Source organism: Hypanus sabinus, chromosome 10, assembly GCF_030144855.1.
Source record: "Hypanus sabinus isolate sHypSab1 chromosome 10, sHypSab1.hap1, whole genome shotgun sequence".
In the NCBI taxonomy this organism is placed as follows: Eukaryota; Metazoa; Chordata; class Chondrichthyes; order Myliobatiformes; family Dasyatidae; genus Hypanus; species Hypanus sabinus.
Window position 1 is genome coordinate 127,051,869 of NC_082715.1, and position 20,055 is coordinate 127,071,923.

Genomic DNA, 20,055 nt, shown 5'->3' on the forward strand with positions numbered 1-20,055 from the left:
GAACTCACCGACTCATGAACCCTTGACTCATTGCTCCCCGACTCATGAACTCTTCCCTCAGAGGTCCTGATTCATGAACTCTTGACTCAGAGTTCCCTGACGCATGAACTCTTGACTCAGAGATCCCCGACTCATAAACCCTTGTCTCAGAGCTCCCCGACTCATCAAACCCTGACTCAGAGCTCCCCAACACATGATCTTTTGAATCAGAGCTCCCTGACTCATGGACTCTTGTCTCAGAGCTCCCCAACTCATGAACACCTGACTCAGAGCTCAGCGACTCATGAACTCCTCTCACAGAGCTCCCCGACTTATAACCTCATTCCTCAGAGCATCCCGACCCATGGACTCTTGTCTCAGTGACCCCGACTCATGAACTCTTGACACAGAGCTCCCTGGATCTGAAATCTTGTCTCAGAAATCACAACTAATGACTCCTGAACTCTTGTCTCAGAGCTCCCTGACTGATGAACTCTTCTCACAGAGCTCCCCAACTCATAAACTCATGACTCAGAGCTCCCCGACTCATGAACTCTTGTCTCAGTGCTCCCCAACACATGAACTCTTGTCTCAGAGATCCCCAAGCCATGACTCCTGAATTTTTCTCTCTGAGATCCCAACTAATGACTCCTGAACTCTTGTCTCAGAGCTCCCCATCTCATGAACTCTTGACACAGAACTCACCAACTCATGAACCCTTGACTCATTGCTCCCCGACTCATGAACTCTTGTCTCAGAGCTCCCCAACTCATGAACTCTTGAGTCAGAGCACCCCGACTCATGAACTCTTGTCTCAGTGCTCCTCATCTCATGAACTCTTAAGTAAGAGCTCACCGACTCATGAACTCTTGTCTCAGAGCTCCCCAACTCATAACCTCTTGCCTCACAGCACCCCGACTCATGCACTCTTGTCTCAGAGACCCTGACTCATGAACTCTTGACTCAGAGCTCCCCATCTCATGAACTCTTGACACAGAACTCACCGACTCATGAACCCTTGACTCATTGCTCCCCGACTCATGAACTCTTCCCTCAGAGGTCCCTGATTCATGAACTCTTGACTCAGAGTTCCCTGCTGCATGAACTCTTGACTCAGAGGTCCCTGACTCATGCACTCTTGACTCAGAGGTCCCTGACTCATGAACTCTTGTCTCAGAGCTCCCCGTCTCATGAACTCTTGACTCAGAGCTCCTCGACTCATGATTTCTTGACTCAGCTCTCGGGCTCATGTACTCCTGTCTCAGAGCTCCCTGACTCATGAACTCTTGGCTCAGAGCTCCCCAACTCATGAACTCTTGTCTCCGTGCTCCCCAACTCATAAACTCATGACTCAGAGCTCCCCAACTCATAAAATCTTGTCTCAGTGCTCCCCAAAACATGAAATCCTGTCTCACAGCTCACCGACTCATGCACTCTTGTCTCAGAGACCCCGACTCATGAACTCGTCACACAGAGCTCCCTTGCTCCTGAACTCTTGTCTCAGAGATCCACAAGTCATGACTCCTGAATTCTTCTCTCAGAGCTCCCAACTCATGACTTCTGAACTCTTGTCTCAGAGCTCCCTGACTGATGAACTCTTGTCACAGAGCTCCGCAACTCAGGATTTCTGAACTCTTGACTCAGAGCTTCCCGAGTCATGAACTCTTGACTCAGAGGTCCCTGACTCATGAACTCTTGTCTCAGAGCTCCCCGTCTCATGAACTCTTGACTCAGAGCTCCTCGACTCATGAACTCTTGTCTCAGAGCTCCCCGACTCATGAACTTTTGAGTCAGAGCTCACTGACTCATGACCTATTGTCTCAGAGCTCCCCAACTCATAAACCCTTGACTCAGAGCTCCCCAACTCATGAAATCTTGACTCAGTGCTCCCCAAAACATGAAATCCTGTCTCACAGCTCACCGACTCATGCACTCTTGTCTCAGAGACCCCGACTCATGAACTCTTCACACAGAGCTCCCTTGCTCCTGAACTCTTGTCTCAGAGATCCACAAGTCATGACTCCTGAATTCTTCTCTCAGAGCTCCCAACTCATGACTTCTGAACTCTTGTCTCAGAGCTCCCTGACTGATGAACTCTTGTCACAGAGCTCCGCAACTCATGAACTCTTGACTCAGAGCTCCCCGACTCATAAAACCTTGACTCAGAGCTCCCCAACTCATAAACCCTTGTCTCAGAGCTCCCCAACTCATGAACTCTTGAGTCAGAGCACCCCGACTCATGAACTCTTGTCTCAGTGCTCCTCATCTCATGAACTCTTAAGAAAGAGCTCACCGACTCATGAACTCTTGACTCAGAGGCCCCTACTCATGAACTCTTCACACAGAGCTCCCTGGCTCCGGAAATCTTGTCCCAGAGATCCACAAGTCATGACTTCTGACTTCTTCTCTCAGAGCTCCCAACTCATGACCTCTGAACTCTTGTCTCAGAGCTCCCTGACTGATAAACCCTTGTCACAGAGCTCCCCAACTCATGCACTCTTGACTCAGAGCTCCCCATCTCATGGAATCTTGACTCAGAGCTCTCCGACTCATGAACTCTTGAATCAGAGCTCCCCGACTCATAACCTCTTTCCTCAGAGCAACCCGACCCATGGACTCTTGTATCAGAGACCCCGACTCATGAACTCTTGACACAGAGCTCCCTGGCTCCTGAACTCTTGTCTCAGAGATCCCCAAGCCATGACTCCTGAATTCTTCTCTCTGAGATCCCAACTAATGACTCCTGAACTCTTGTCTCAGAGTTCAGTGACTGGTGAACTATTGTCACAGAGCTCCCCAACTCATGAAATGTTGACTCATTGCTCCCCGACTCATGAACTCTTGCCTCAGAGGTCCCAGACACATGAACTATTGTCTCAGAACTCCCCAATTCATAAACTCCTGACTCAGAGCTCCCCAACTCATGAACTCTTGTCTCAGAGCTCCTCGACTCCTGAACTCTTGACTCAGAGCTCCCCGACTCCTGAACTCCTGTCTCAGTGCTCCCCAACACATGAACTCTTGTCTCAGAGCTCCCCGAATCATGCACTCTTGTCTCAGAGACCCCTACTCATGAACTCTTCACACTGAGCTCCCTGGCTCCTGAAATCTTGTCTCAGAGATCCACAACTCATGACCTCTGAACTCTTGTCTCAGAGCTCCCTGACTGATAAACTCTTGTCACAGAGCTCCCCAACTCATGAACTCTTGACTCAGAGCTCCCCATCTCATGGAATCTTGACTCAGAGCTCTCCGACTCATGAACTCTTGACTCAGAGCTCCCCGACTCATAACCTCTTTCCTCAGAGCAACCCGACCCATGGACTCTTGTCTCAGAGACCCCGACTCATGAACTCTTGACACAGAGCTCCCTGGCTCCTGAACTTTTGTCTCTGAGATCCCAACTAATGACTCCTGAACTCTTGTCTCAGAGTTCAGTGACTGGTGAACTATTGTCACAGAGCTCCCGAACTCAGGACTCTTGACTCAGAGCTCCCCATCTCATGAACTCTTGACACAGAGCTCCCCAACTCATGAAATGTTGACTCATTGCTCCCCGACTCATGAACTCTTGCCTCAGAGGTCCCAGACTCATGAACTATTGTCTCAGAACTCCCCAATTCATAAACTCCTGACTCAGAGCTCCCCAACTCATGAACTCTTGTCTCAGAGCTCCTCGACTCATGAACACTTGACTCAGAGCTCCCCGACTCCTGAACTCCTGTCTCAGTGCTCCCCAACACATGAACTCTTGTCTCAGAGCTCACCAACTCATAAACTCTTGTCTCAGTGCTCCCCAACACATGAAGGCTTGACTCAGAGACCCCCGACTCATAAACTCTTGCCTCACAGCACTCCAACTCATAAAATCCTGACTCAGAGATCCCCAACTCATAAGCTCCTGACTCAGAGCACCCCAACAAATGAACGCTTGAATCAGAGCTCCCCGACTCATGGACTCTTGTCTTAGAGCTCCCCAACTCATGAACTCCTGACTCAGAGCTCCCTGGCTCCTGAACTCTTGTCTCAGAGATCCCCAAGCCATGACTCCTGAATTTTTCTCTCTGAAATCCCAACTAATGACTCCTGAACTCTTGTCTCAGAGTTCCCTGACTGATGAACTCTTGTCACAAAGCTCCCCATCTCATGAACTCTTGACACAGAACTCACCGACTCATGAACCCTTGACTCATTGCTCCCCGACTCATGAACTCTTCCCTCAGAGTTCCCTGATGCATGAACTCTTGACTCAGAGCTCCCCAACTCATAAACTCTTGTCTCAGAGCTCCACGACTCATGAACTCTTGAGTCAGAGCACCCCGACTCATGAAATCTTGTCTCAGTGCTCCCCATCTCATGAAATCTTGAGTAAGAGCTCGCCGACTCATGACCTCTTGTCCCAGATCTCCCAACTCAGGATTTCTGAACTCTTGACTCAGAGCTTCCCGAGTCATGAACTCTTGACTCAGAGGTCCCTGACTCATGAACTCTTGTCTCAGAGCTCCCCGTCTCATGAACTCTTGACTCAGAGCTCCTCGACTCATGAACTCTTGTCTCAGAGCTCCCCGACTCATGAACTTTTGAGTCAGAGCTCACTGACTCATGACCTATTGTCTCAGAGCTCCCCAACTCATAAACCCTTGACTCAGAGCTCCCCAACTCATGAAATCTTGACTCAGTGCTCCCCAAAACATGAAATCCTGTCTCACAGCTCACCGACTCATGCACTCTTGTCTCAGAGACCCCGACTCATGAACTCTTCACACAGAGCTCCCTTGCTCCTGAACTCTTGTCTCAGAGATCCACAAGTCATGACTCCTGAATTCTTCTCTCAGAGCTCCCAACTCATGACTTCTGAACTCTTGTCTCAGAGCTCCCTGACTGATGAACTCTTGTCACAGAGCTCCGCAACTCATGAACTCTTGACTCAGAGCTCCCCGACTCATAAACCCTTGACTCAGAGCTCCCCAACTCATAAACCCTTGTCTCAGATCTCCCCAACTCATGAACTCTTGAGTCAGAGCACCCCGACTCATGAACTCTTGTCTCAGTGCTCCCCAACTCATAACCTCTTGCCTCACAGCACCCCGACTCATGCACTCTTGTCTCAGAGACCCTGATCATGAACTCTTGACACAGAGCTCCCTGGCTCCTGAACTCTTGACTCAGAGCTCCCCATCTCATGAACTCTTGACACAGAACTCACCGACTCATGAACCCTTGACTCATTGCTCCCCGACTCACGAACTCTTCCCTCAGAGGTCCCTGATTCATGAACTCTTGACTCAGAGTTCCCTGACGCATGAGCTCTTGACTCAGAGGTCCCTGACTCATGAACTCTTGTCTCAGAGCTCCCCGACTCATGCACTCTTGTCTCAGAGGCCCCTACTCATGAACGCTTCACACAGAGCTCCCTGGCTCCTGAAATCTTGTCTCAGAGATCCACAAGTCATGACTTCTGACTTCTTCTCTCAGAGCTCCCAACTCATGACCTCTGAACTCTTGTCTCAGAGCTCCCTGACTGATAAACCCTTGTCACAGAGCTCCCCAACTCATGCACTCTTGACTCAGAGCTCCCCATCTCATGGAATCTTGACTCAGAGCTCTCCGACTCATGAACTCTTGACTCAGAGCTCCCCGACTCATAACCTCTTTCCTCAGAGCAACCCGACCCATGGACTCTTGTCTCAGAGACCCCGACTCATGAACTCTTGACACAGAGCTCCCTGGCTCCTGAACTCTTGTCTCAGAGATCCCCAAGCCATGACTCCTGAATTCTTCTCTCTGAGATCCCAACTAATGACTCATGAACTCTTGCCTCAGAGGTCCCAGACTCATGAACTATTGTCTCAGAACTCCCCAATTCATAAACTCCTGACTCAGAGCTCCCCAACTCATGAACTCTTGTCTCAGAGCTCCTCGACTCATGAACTCTTGACTCAGAGCTCCCCGACTCCTGAACTTCTGTCTCAGTGCTCCCCAACACATGAACTCTTGTCTCAGAGCTCACCAACTCATAAACTCTTGTCTCAGTGCTCCCCAACACATGAAGGCTTGACTCAGAGACCCCCGACTCATACACTCTTGCCTCACAGCACCCCAACTCATAAAATCCTGACTCAGAGATCCCCAACTCATAAGCTCCTGACTCAGAGCACCCCAACACATGAACGCTTGAATCAGAGCTCCCCGACTCATGGACTCTTGTCTTAGAGCTCCCCAACTCATGAACTCCTGACTCAGAGCTCCCTGGCTCCTGAACTCTTGTCTCAGAGATCCCCAAGCCATGACTCCTGAATTTTTCTCTCTGAAATCCCAACTAATGACTTTTGAACTCTTGACTCAGAGTTCCCTGACTGATGAACTCTTGTCACAAAGCTCCCCATCTCATGAACTCTTGACACAGAACTCACCGACTCATGAACCCTTGACTCATTGCTCCCCGACTCATGAACTCTTCCCTCAGAGTTCCCTGATGCATGAACTCTTGACTCAGAGCTCCCCAACTCATAAACTCTTGTCTCAGAGCTCCCCGACTCATGAACTCTTGAGTCAGAGCACCCCGACTCATGAAATCTTGTCTCAGTGCTCCCCGTCTCATGAAATCTTGAGTAAGAGCTCGCCGACTCATGACCTCTTGTCCCAGAGCTCCCAACTCAGGATTTCTGAACTCTTGACTCAGAGCTTCCCGAGTCATGAACTCTTCCCTCAGAGTTCCCTGATGCATGAACTCTTGACTCAGAGCTCCCCGACTCATGAACTCTTGAGTCAGAGCACCCTGACTCATGAAATCTTGTCTCAGTGCTCCCCATCTCATGAAATCTTGAGTAAGAGCTCGCCGACTCATGACCTCTTGTCCCAGAGCTCCCAACTCAGGATTTCTGAACTTTTGACTCAGAGCTTCCCGAGTCATGAACTCTTGACTCAGAGGTCCCTGACTCATGAACTCTTGTCTCAGAGCTCCCCGTCTCATGAACTCTTGACTCAGAGCTCCTCGACTCATGAACTCTTGTCTCAGAGCTCCCCGACTCATGAACTTTTGAGTCAGAGCTCACTGACTCATGACCTATTGTCTCAGAGCTCTCCAACTCATAAACCCCTGACTCAGAGCTCCCCAACTCATGAAATCTTGACTCAGTGCTCCCCAACTCATGAACTCTTGACTCAGAGCTCCCCGACACATAAACTTTTGTCTCAGAGACCCCCCTCATAAACTCTTGCCTCACAGCACCCCAACTCATAAAATCCTGACTCAGAGATCCCCAACTCATAAGCTCCTGACTCAAAGCACCCCAACACATGAACGCTTGAATCAGAGCTCCCCGACTCATGGACTCTTGTCTTAGAGCTCCCCAACTCATGAACTCCTGACTCAGAGCTCAACGACTCATGAACTCTTGTCACAGAGCTCCCCGACTCATAACCTCTTTCCTCAGAGCAACCCGACCCATGGACTCTTGTCTCAGAGACCCCGACTCATGAACTCTTGACACAGAGCTCCCTGGCTCCTGAACTCTTGTCTCAGAGAACCCCAAGCCATGACTCCTGAATTCTTCTCTCTGAGATCCCAACTCATGACTTCTGAACTCTTGTCTCAGAGCTCCCCGACTCATGGACTCTTGTCTTAGAGCTCCCCAACTCATGAACTCCTGACTCAGAGCTCCCCAACTCATAAAATCTTGTCTCAGTGCTCCCCAACACATGAAATCCTGTCTCACAGCTCACCGACTCATGCACTCTTGTCTCAGAGACCCCGACTCATGAACTCTTCACACAGAGCTCCCTTGCTCCTGAACTCTTGTCTCAGAGATCCACAAGTCATGACTCCTGAATTCTTCTCTCAGAGCTCCCAACTCATGACTTCTGAACTCTTGTCTCAGAGCTCCCTGACTGATGAACTCTTGTCAAAGAACTCCCCAACTCATGAACTCTTGACTCAGAGCTCCCCGACTCATAAACCCTTGACTCAGAGCTCCCCAACTCATGAACTCTTGAGTCAGAGCACCCTGACTCATGAACTCTTGTCTCAGTGCTCCTCATCTCATGAACTCTTAAGTAAGAGCTCACCGACTCATGAACTCTTGTCTCAGAGCTCCCCAACTCATAACCTCTTGCCTCACAGCACCCCGACTCATGCACTCTTGTCTCAGAGACCCTGACTCATGAACTCTTGACACAGAGCACCCCAACTCTTAAAATCCTGACTCAGAGATCCCCAACTCATAAGCTCCTGACTCAGAGCACCCCAACACATGAACGCTTGAATCAGAGCTCCCCGACTCATGTACTCTTGTCTTAGAGCTCCCCAACTCATGAACTCCTGACTCAGAGATCAACGACTCATGAACTCTTGTCACAGAGCTCCCCGACTCATAACCTCTTTCCTCAGAGCAACCCGACCCATGGACTCTTGTCTCAGAGACCCCGACTCATGAACTCTTGACACAGAGCTCCCTGGCTCCTGAACTTTTGTCTCTGAGATCCCAACTAATGACTCCTGAACTCTTGTCTCAGAGTTCAGTGACTGGTGAACTATTGTCACAGAGCTCCCGAACTCAGGACTCTTGACTCAGAGCTCCCCATCTCATGAACTCTTGACACAGAGCTCCCCAACTCATGAAATGTTGACTCATTGCTCCCCGACTCATGAACTCTTGCCTCAGAGGTCCCAGACTCATGAACTATTGTCTCAGAACTCCCCAATTCATAAACTCCTGACTCAGAGCTCCCCAACTCATGAACTCCTGACTCAGAGATCAACGACTCATGAACTCTTGTCACAGAGCTCCCCGACTCATAACCTCTTTCCTCAGAGCAACCCGACCCATGGACTCTTGTCTCAGAGACCCCGACTCATGAACTCTTGACACAGAGCTCCCTGGCTCCTGATCTCTTGTCTCAGAGATCCCCAAGCCATGACTCCTGAATTTTTCTCTCTGAGATCCCAACTAATGACTCCTGAACTCTTGTCTCAGAGTTCCCTGACTGATGAACTCTTGTCACAAAGCTCCCCAACTCAGGACTCTTGACTCAGAGCTCCCCATCTCATGAACTCTTGACACAGAACTCACCGACTCATGAACCCTTGACTCATTGCTCCCCGACTCATGAACTCTTCCCTCAGAGTTCCCTGATTCATGAACTCTAGACTCAGAGTTCCCTGACGCATGAACTCTTGACTCAGAGGTCCCTGACTCATGAACTCTTGTCTCAGAGTTCCCCGACTCATGCACTCTTGTCTCAGAGACCCCTACTCATGAACTCTTCACACAGAGCTCCCTGGCTCCTGAAATCTTGTCTCAGAGATCCACAACTCATGACCTCTGAACTCTTGTCTCAGAGCTCCCTGACTGATAAACTCTTGTCACAGAGCTCCCCAACTCATGAACTCTTGACTCAGAGCTCCCCATCTCATGGAATCTTGACTCAGAGCTCTCCGACTCATGAACTCTTGACTCAGAGCTCCCCGACTCATAACCTCTTTCCTCAGAGCAACCCGACCCATGGACTCTTGTCTCAGAGACCCCGACTCATGAACTCTTGACACAGAGCTCCCTGGCTCCTGAACTTTTGTCTCTGAGATCCCAACTAATGACTCCTGAACTCTTGTCTCAGAGTTCAGTGACTGGTGAACTATTGTCACAGAGCTCCCCAACTCAGGACTCTTGACTCAGAGCTCCCCATCTCATGAACTCTTGACACAGAGCTCCCCAACTCATGAAATGTTGACTCATTGCTCCCCGACTCATGAACTCTTGCCTCAGAGGTCCCAGACTCATGAACTATTGTCTCAGAACTCCCCAATTCATAAACTCCTGACTCAGAGCTCCCCAACTCATGAACTCTTGTCTCAGAGCTCCTCGACTCATGAACTCTTGACTCAGAGCTCCCCGACTCCTGAACTTCTGTCTCAGTGCTCCCCAACACATGAACTCTTGTCTCAGAGCTCACCAACTCATAAACTCTTGTCTCAGTGCTCCCCAACACATGAAGGCTTGACTCAGAGACCCCCGACTCATACACTCTTGCCTCACAGCACCCCAACTCATAAAATCCTGACTCAGAGATCCCCAACTCATAAGCTCCTGACTCAGAGCACCCCAACACATGAACGCTTGAATCAGAGCTCCCCGACTCATGGACTCTTGTCTTAGAGCTCCCCAACTCATGAACTCCTGACTCAGAGCTCCCTGGCTCCTGAACTCTTGTCTCAGAGATCCCCAAGCCATGACTCCTGAATTTTTCTCTCTGAAATCCCAACTAATGACTTTTGAACTCTTGACTCAGAGTTCCCTGACTGATGAACTCTTGTCACAAAGCTCCCCATCTCATGAACTCTTGACACAGAACTCACCGACTCATGAACCCTTGACTCATTGCTCCCCGACTCATGAACTCTTCCCTCAGAGTTCCCTGATGCATGAACTCTTGACTCAGAGCTCCCCAACTCATAAACTCTTGTCTCAGAGCTCCCCGACTCATGAACTCTTGAGTCAGAGCACCCCGACTCATGAAATCTTGTCTCAGTGCTCCCCGTCTCATGAAATCTTGAGTAAGAGCTCGCCGACTCATGACCTCTTGTCCCAGAGCTCCCAACTCAGGATTTCTGAACTCTTGACTCAGAGCTTCCCGAGTCATGAACTCTTCCCTCAGAGTTCCCTGATGCATGAACTCTTGACTCAGAGCTCCCCGACTCATGAACTCTTGAGTCAGAGCACCCTGACTCATGAAATCTTGTCTCAGTGCTCCCCATCTCATGAAATCTTGAGTAAGAGCTCGCCGACTCATGACCTCTTGTCCCAGAGCTCCCAACTCAGGATTTCTGAACTCTTGACTCAGAGCTTCCCGAGTCATGAACTCTTGACTCAGAGGTCCCTGACTCATGAACTCTTGTCTCAGAGCTCCCCGTCTCATGAACTCTTGACTCAGAGCTCCTCGACTCATGAACTCTTGTCTCAGAGCTCCCCGACTCATGAACTTTTGAGTCAGAGCTCACTGACTCATGACCTATTGTCTCAGAGCTCTCCAACTCATAAACCCCTGACTCAGAGCTCCCCAACTCATGAAATCTTGACTCAGTGCTCCCCAACTCATGAACTCTTGACTCAGAGCTCCCCGACACATAAACGTTTGTCTCAGAGACCCCCCTCATAAACTCTTGCCTCACAGCACCCCAACTCATAAAATCCTGACTCAGAGATCCCCAACTCATAAGCTCCTGACTCAGAGCACCCTAACACATGAACGCTTGAATCAGAGCTCCCCGACTCATGGACTCTTGTCTTAGAGCTCCCCAACTCATGAACTCCTGACTCAGAGCTCAACGACTCATGAACTCTTGTCACAGAGCTCCCGACTCATAACCTCTTTCCTCAGAGCAACCCGACCCATGGACTCTTGACTCAGAGACACCGACTCATGAACTCTTGACACAGAGCTCCCTGGCTCCTGAACTCTTGTCTCAGAGATCCCCAAGCCATGACTCCTGAATTCTTCTCTCTGAGATCCCAACTCATGACTTCTGAACTCTTGTCTCAGAGCTCCCCGACTCATGGACTCTTGTCTTAGAGCTCCCCAACTCATGAACTCCTGACTCAGAGCTCCCCAACTCATAAAATCTTGTCTCAGTGCTCCCCAACACATGAAATCCTGTCTCACAGCTCACCGACTCATGAACTCTTGTCTCAGAGACCCCGACTCATGAACTCTTCACACAGAGCTCCCTTGCTCCTGAACTCTTGTCTCAGAGATCCACAAGTCATGACTCCTGAATTCTTCTCTCAGAGCTCCCAACTCATGACTTCTGAACTCTTGTCTCAGAGCTCCCTGACTGATGAACTCTTGTCAAAGAACTCCCCAACTCATGAACTCTTGACTCAGAGCTCCCCGACTCATAAACCCTTGACTCAGAGCTCCCCAACTCATAAACTCTTGTCTCAGAGCTCCCCAACTCATGAACTCTTGAGTCAGAGCACCCTGACTCATGAACTCTTGTCTCAGTGCTCCTCATCTCATGAACTCTTAAGTAAGAGCTCACCGACTCATGAACTCTTGACACAGAGCTCCCTGGCTCCTGATCTCTTGTCTCAGAGATCCCCAAGCCATGACTCCTGAATTTTTCTCTCTGAGATCCCAACTAATGTCTCCTGAACTCTTGTCTCAGAGTTCCCTGACTGATGAACTCTTGTCACAAAGCTCCCCAACTCAGGACTCTTGACTCAGAGCTCCCCATCTCATGAACTCTTGACACAGAACTCACCGACTCATGAACCCTTGACTCATTGCTCCCCGACTCATGAACTCTTCCCTCAGAGTTCCCTGATTCATGAACTCTAGACTCAAAGTTCCCTGACGCATGAACTCTTGACTCAGAGGTCCCTGACTCATGAACTCTTGTCTCAGAGCTCCCCGACTCATGCACTCTTGTCTCAGAGACCCCTACTCATGAACTCTTCACACAGAGCTCCCTGGCTCCTGAAATCTTGTCTCAGAGATCCACAACTCATGACCTCTGAACTCTTGTCTCAGAGCTCCCTGACTGATAAACTCTTGTCACAGAGCTCCCCAACTCATGAACTCTTGACTCAGAGCTCCCCATCTCATGGAATCTTGACTCAGAGCTCTCCGACTCATGAACTCTTGACTCAGAGCTCCCCGACTCATAACCTCTTTCCTCAGAGCAACCCGACCCATGGACTCTTGTCTCAGAGACCCCGACTCATGAACTCTTGACACAGAGCTCCCTGGCTCCTGAACTTTTGTCTCTGAGATCCCAACTAATGACTCCTGAACTCTTGTCTCAGAGTTCAGTGACTGGTGAACTATTGTCACAGAGCTCCCCAACTCAGGACTCTTGACTCAGAGCTCCCCATCTCATGAACTTTTGACACAGAGTTCAACGACTCATGAACTCTTGTCACAGAGCTCCCCGACTCATAACCTCTTTCCTCAGATCAACCCGACCCATGAACTCTTGTCTCAGAGACCCCGACTCATGAACTCTTGACACAGAGCTCCCTGGCTCCTGAACTCTTGTCTCAGAGATCCCCAAGCCATGACTCCTGAATTTTTCTCTCTGAGATCCCAACTAATGACTCCTGAACTCTTGTCTCAGAGTTCCCTGACTGATGAACTCTTGTCACAAAGCTCCCCAACTCCGGACTCTTGACTCAGATCTCCCCATCTCATGAACTCTTGACACAGAACTCACCAACTCATGAACCCTTGACTCATTGCTCCCCGACTCATGAACTCTTCCCTCAGAGGTCCCTGATTCAAGAACTCTTGACTCAGAGATCCCTGACGCATGAACTCTTGACTCAGAGGTCCCTGACTCATGAACTCTTGTCTCAGAGCTCCCCGTCTCATGAACTCTTGACTCAGAGCTCCTCGACTCATGATTTCTTGACTCAGCTCTCTGACTCATGTACTCCTGTCTCAGAGCTCCCTGACTCATGAACTCTTGAGTCAGAGCTCGCCGATTCATGAACTATTGTCTCAGAACTCCCCAACTCATAAACTCCTGACTCAGAGCTCCCCAACTCATGAACTCTTGTCTCTGTGCTCCCCAACACATGAACTCTTGACTCAGAGCTCCCCGACTCATGAACCCTTGAGTCAGAGCTCGCCGACTCATGAACTCTTGTCTCAGAGCTCCCCGTCTCATGAACTGTTGACTCAGAGCTCCTCGACTCATGATTTCTTGACTCAGCTCTCTGGCTCATGTACTCCTGTCTCAGAGCTCCCTGACTATGAACTCTTGAGTCAGAGCTCGCCGATTCATGAACTATTGTCTCAGAGCTCCCCAACTCATGAACTCTTGACTCAGAGCTCCCCAACTCATAAACCCTTGACTCAGAGCTCCCCAACTCATAAACTCTTGTCTCAGAGCTCCCCGACTCATGAACTCTTGAGTCAGAGCACCCCGACTCATGAACTCTTGTCTCAGTGCTCTCCAACTCATAACCTCTTGCCTCACAGCACCCCGACTCATGCACTCTTGTCTCAGTGACCCGGACTCATGAGCTCTTGACAGAGAGCTCCCTGGCTCCTGAACACTTGTCACAGAGCTCCCCAACTCATGAACTCCTGACTCAGAGGTCCCCAACTCATAAACTCCTGACTCAGAGCTCTGCAACACATGAACCCTTGACTCAGAGCTCCCCATCTCATGAAATCTTGTCCCAGAGCTCCCAACTCATGACTCCTGAACTCTTCTCTCAGAGCTCCCTGACTGATGAACTCTTGTCTCAGAGCTCCCCAACTCATGAACTCTTGACTCAGAGCTCCCCGACTCATGAATTCTTGACTCAGAGCTCTCCGACTCATGAACTCTTGACTCAGAGCACCCCGACTCATAACCTCTTTCCTCAGAGCAACCCGACCCATGGACTCTTGTCTCAGAGACCCCGACTCATGAACTCTTGACACAGAGCTCCCTGGCTCCAGAACTCTTGTCTCAGAGATCCCCAAGCCATGACTCCTGAATTCTTCTCTCTGAGATCCCAACTCATGACTTCTGAACTCTTGTCTCAGAGCTCCCCGACTCATGGACTCTTGTCTTAGAGCTCCCCAACTCATGAACATCTGACTCAGAGCTCCCCAACTCATAAAATCTTGTCTCAGTGCTCCCCAACACATGAAATCCTGTCTCACAGCTCACCGACTCATGCACTCTTGTCTCAGAGACCCCGACTCATGAACTCTTCACACAGAGCTCCCTTGCTCCTGAACTCTTGTCTCAGAGATCCACAAGTCATGACTCCTGAATTCTTCTCTCAGAGCTCCCAACTCATGACTTCTGAACTCTTGTCTCAGAGCTCCCTGACTGATGAACTCTTGTCAAAGAACTCCCCAACTCATGAACTCTTGACTCAGAGCTCCCCGACTCATAAACCCTTGACTCAGAGCTCCCCAACTCATAAACTCTTGTCTCAGAGCTCCCCAACTCATGAACTCTTGAGTCAGAGCACCCTGACTCATGAACTCTTGTCTCAGTGCTCCTCATCTCATGAACTCTTAAGTAAGAGCTCACCGACTCATGAACTCTTGACACAGAGCTCCCTGGCTCCTGATCTCTTGTCTCAGAGATCCCCAAGCCATGACTCCTGAATTTTTCTCTCTGAGATCCCAACTAATGTCTCCTGAACTCTTGTCTCAGAGTTCCCTGACTGATGAACTCTTGTCACAAAGCTCCCCAACTCAGGACTCTTGACTCAGAGCTCCCCATCTCATGAACTCTTGACACAGAACTCACCGACTCATGAACCCTTGACTCATTGCTCCCCGACTCATGAACTCTTCCCTCAGAGTTCCCTGATTCATGAACTCTAGACTCAAAGTTCCCTGACGCATGAACTCTTGACTCAGAGGTCCCTGACTCATGAACTCTTGTCTCAGAGCTCCCCGACTCATGCACTCTTGTCTCAGAGACCCCGACTCATGAACTCTTCACACAGAGCTCCCTTGCTCCTGAACTCTTGTCTCAGAGATCCACAAGTCATGACTCCTGAATTCTTCTCTCAGAGCTCCCAACTCATGACTTCTGAACTCTTGTCTCAGAGCTCCCTGACTGATGAACTCTTGTCAAAGAACTCCCCAACTCATGAACTCTTGACTCAGAGCTCCCCGACTCATAAACCCTTGACTCAGAGCTCCCCAACTCATAAACTCTTGTCTCAGAGCTCCCCAACTCATGAACTCTTGAGTCAGAGCACCCTGACTCATGAACTCTTGTCTCAGTGCTCCTCATCTCATGAACTCTTAAGTAAGAGCTCACCGACTCATGAACTCTTGACACAGAGCTCCCTGGCTCCTGATCTCTTGTCTCAGAGATCCCCAAGCCATGACTCCTGAATTTTTCTCTCTGAGATCCCAACTAATGTCTCCTGAACTCTTGTCTCAGAGTTCCCTGACTGATGAACTCTTGTCACAAAGCTCCCCAACTCAGGACTCTTGACTCAGAGCTCCCCATCTCATGAACTCTTGACACAGAACTCACCGACTCATGAACCCTTGACTCATTGCTCCCCGACTCATGAACTCTTCCCTCAGAGTTCCCTGATTCATGAACTCTAGACTCAAAGTTCCCTGACGCATGAACTCTTGACTCAGAGGTCCCTGACTCATGAACTCTTGTCTCAGAGCTCCCCGACTCATGCACTCTTGTCTCAGAGACCCCTACTCATGAACTCTTCACACAGAGCTCCCTGGCTCCTGAAATCTTGTCTCAGAGATCCACAACTCATGACCTCTGAACTCTTGTCTCAGAGCTCCCTGACTGATAAACTCTTGTCACAGAGCTCCCCAACTCATGAACTCTTGACTCAGAGCTCCCCATCTCATGGAATCTTGACTCAGAGCTCTCCGACTCATGAACTCTTGACTCAGAGCTCCCCGACTCATAACCTCTTTCCTCAGAGTTCCCTGATTCATGAACTCTAGACTCAGAGTTCCCTGACGCATGAACTCTTGACTCAGAGGTCCCTGACTCATGAACTCTTGTCTCAGAGTTCCCCGACTCATGCACTCTTGTCTCAGAGACCCCTACTCATGAACTCTTCACACAGAGCTCCCTGGCTCCTGAAATCTTGTCTCAGAGATCCACAACTCATGACCTCTGAACTCTTGTCTCAGAGCTCCCTGACTGATAAACTCTTGTCACAGAGCTCCCCAACTCATGAACTCTTGACTCAGAGCTCCCCATCTCATGGAATCTTGACTCAGAGCTCTCCGACTCATGAACTCTTGACTCAGAGCTCCCCGACTCATAACCTCTTTCCTCAGAGCAACCCGACCCATGGACTCTTGTCTCAGAGACCCCGACTCATGAACTCTTGACACAGAGCTCCCTGGCTCCTGAACTTTTGTCTCTGAGATCCCAACTAATGACTCCTGAACTCTTGTCTCAGAGTTCAGTGACTGGTGAACTATTGTCACAGAGCTCCCCAACTCAGGACTCTTGACTCAGAGCTCCCCATCTCATGAACTCTTGACACAGAGTTCAACGACTCATGAACTCTTGTCACAGAGCTCCCCGACTCATAACCTCTTTCCTCAGATCAACCCGACCCATGGACTCTTGTCTCAGAGACCCCGACTCATGAACTCTTGACACAGAGCTCCCTGGCTCCTGAACTCTTGTCTCAGAGATCCCCAAGCCATGACTCCTGAATTGTTCTCTCTGAGATCCCAACTAATGACTCCTGAACTCTTGTCTCAGAGTTCCCTGACTGATGAACTCTTGTCACAAAGCTCCCCAACTCCGGACTCTTGACTCAGATCTCCCCATCTCATGAACTCTTGACACAGAACTCACCAACTCATGAACCCTTGACTCATTGCTCCCCGACTCATGAACTCTTCCCTCAGAGGTCCCTGATTCAAGAACTCTTGACTCAGAGATCCCTGACGCATGAACTCTTGACTCAGAGGTCCCTGACTCATGAACTCTTGTCTCAGAGCTCCCCGTCTCATGAACTCTTGACTCAGAGCTCCTCGACTCATGATTTCTTGACTCAGCTCTCTGACTCATGTACTCCTGTCTCAGAGCTCCCTGACTCATGAACTCTTGAGTCAGAGCTCGCCGATTCATGAACTATTGTCTCAGAACTCCCCAACTCATAAACTCCTGACTCAGAGCTCCCCAACTCATGAACTCTTGTCTCTGTGCTCCCCAACACATGAACTCTTGACTCAGAGCTCCCCGACTCATGAACCCTTGAGTCAGAGCTCGCCGACTCATGAACTCTTGTCTCAGAGCTCCCCGTCTCATGAACTGTTGACTCAGAGCTCCTCGACTCATGATTTCTTGACTCAGCTCTCTGGCTCATGTACTCCTGTCTCAGAGCTCCCTGACTCATGAACTCTTGAGTCAGAGCTCGCCGATTCATGAACTATTGTCTCAGAGCTCCCCAACTCATGAACTCTTGACTCAGAGCTCCCCAACTCATAAACCCTTGACTCAGAGCTCCCCAACTCATAAACTCTTGTCTCAGAGCTCCCCGACTCATGAACTCTTGAGTCAGAGCACCCCGACTCATGAACTCTTGTCTCAGTGCTCTCCAACTCATAACCTCTTGCCTCACAGCACCCTGACTCATGCACTCTTGTCTCAGTGACCCGGACTCATGAGCTCTTGACAGAGAGCTCCCTGGCTCCTGAACACTTGTCACAGAGCTCCCCAACTCATGAACTCCTGACTCAGAGGTCCCCAACTCATAAACTCCTGACTCAGAGCTCCGCAACACATGAACCCTTGACTCAGAGCTCCCCATCTCATGAAATCTTGTCCCAGAGCTCCCAACTCATGACTCCTGAACTCTTCTCTCAGAGCTCCCTGACTGATGAACTCTTGTCTCAGAGCTCCCCAACTCATGAACTCTTGACTCAGAGCTCCCCGACTCATGAATTCTTGACTCAGAGCTCTCCGACTCATGAACTCTTGACTCAGAGCACCCCGACTCATAACCTCTTTCCTCAGAGCAACCCGACCCATGGACTCTTGTCTCAGAGACCCCGACTCATGAACTCTTGACACAGAGCTCCCTGGCTCCAGAACTCTTGTCTCAGAGATCCCCAAGCCATGACTCCTGAATTCTTCTCTCTGAGATCCCAACTAATGACTCCTGAACTCTTGTCTCAGAGTTCAGTGACTGGTGAACTATTGTCACAGAGCTCCCCAACTCAGGACTCTTGACTCAGAGCTCCCCATCTCATGAACTCTTGGCACAGAACTCACCGACTCATGAAATCTTGACTCATTGCTCTCCGACTCATGAACTCTTGACTCAAAGCTCCGCGACTCATGAACTCTTGTCCCAGAGCTCCCAACTAATGACTCCTGAACTCTTGTCTCAGAGCTCCCTGACGGTTGAACTCTTGTCACAGAGCTCCCCAATTCATGAACTCTTGACTCAGAGCTCCCTGACTCATAAACACTTGACTCACAGCTCCCCAACTCATAAACTCTTGTCACAGAGCTCCCCAACTCATGAACTCTTGTCTCAGAGCTCCTCGACTCATGAACTCCTGACTCAGAGCTTCCAGACTCCTGAACTCTTGACTCAGTGCTCCCCAACACATGAACTCTTGACTCAGGGACCCCAGACTCATGAACTCTTGTCACAGAACTCCCTAGCTCCTGAACTCTTGTCTCACAGATCCCCAAGTCATGACTCCTGAATTCTCCTCTCAGAGCTCCCAACTCATGACTCCTGAACTCTTCTCTCAGAGCTCCCTGACTGACGAACTCTTGTCACAGAGCTCCCCAACTCATGAACCCTTGACTCAGAGCTCCCCATCTCATGAAATCTTGTCCCAGAGCTCCCAACTCATGACTCCTGAACTCTTCTCTCAGAGCTCCCTGACTGATGAACTCTTGTCTCAGAGCTCCCCAACTCATGAACTCTTGACTCAGAGCTCCCCGACTCATGAATTCTTGACTCAGAGCTCTCCGACTCATGAACTCTTGACTCAGAGCACCCCGACTCATAACCTCTTTCCTCAGAGCAACCCGACCCATGGACTCTTGTCTCAGAGACCCCGACTCATGAACTCTTGACACAGAGCTCCCTGGCTCCAGAACTCTTGTCTCAGAGATCCCCAAGCCATGACTCCTGAATTCTTCTCTCTGAGATCCCAACTAATGACTCCTGAACTCTTGTCTCAGAGTTCAGTGACTGGTGAACTATTGTCACAGAGCTCCCCAACTCAGGACTCTTGACTCAGAGCTCCCCATCTCATGAACTCTTGACACAGAACTCAGCGACTCATGAAATCTTGACTCATTGCTCTCCGACTCATGAACTCTTGACTCAAAGCTCCGCGACTCATGAACTCTTGTCCCAGAGCTCCCAACTAATGACTCCTGAACTCTTGTCTCAGAGCTCCCTGACGGTTGAACTCTTGTCACAGAGCTCCCCAATTCATGAACTCTTGACTCAGAGCTCCCTGACTCATAAACACTTGACTCACAGCTCCCCAACTCATAAACTCTTGTCACAGAGCTCCCCAACTCATGAACTCTTGTCTCAGAGCTCCTCGACTCATGAACTCCTGACTCAGAGCTTCCAGACT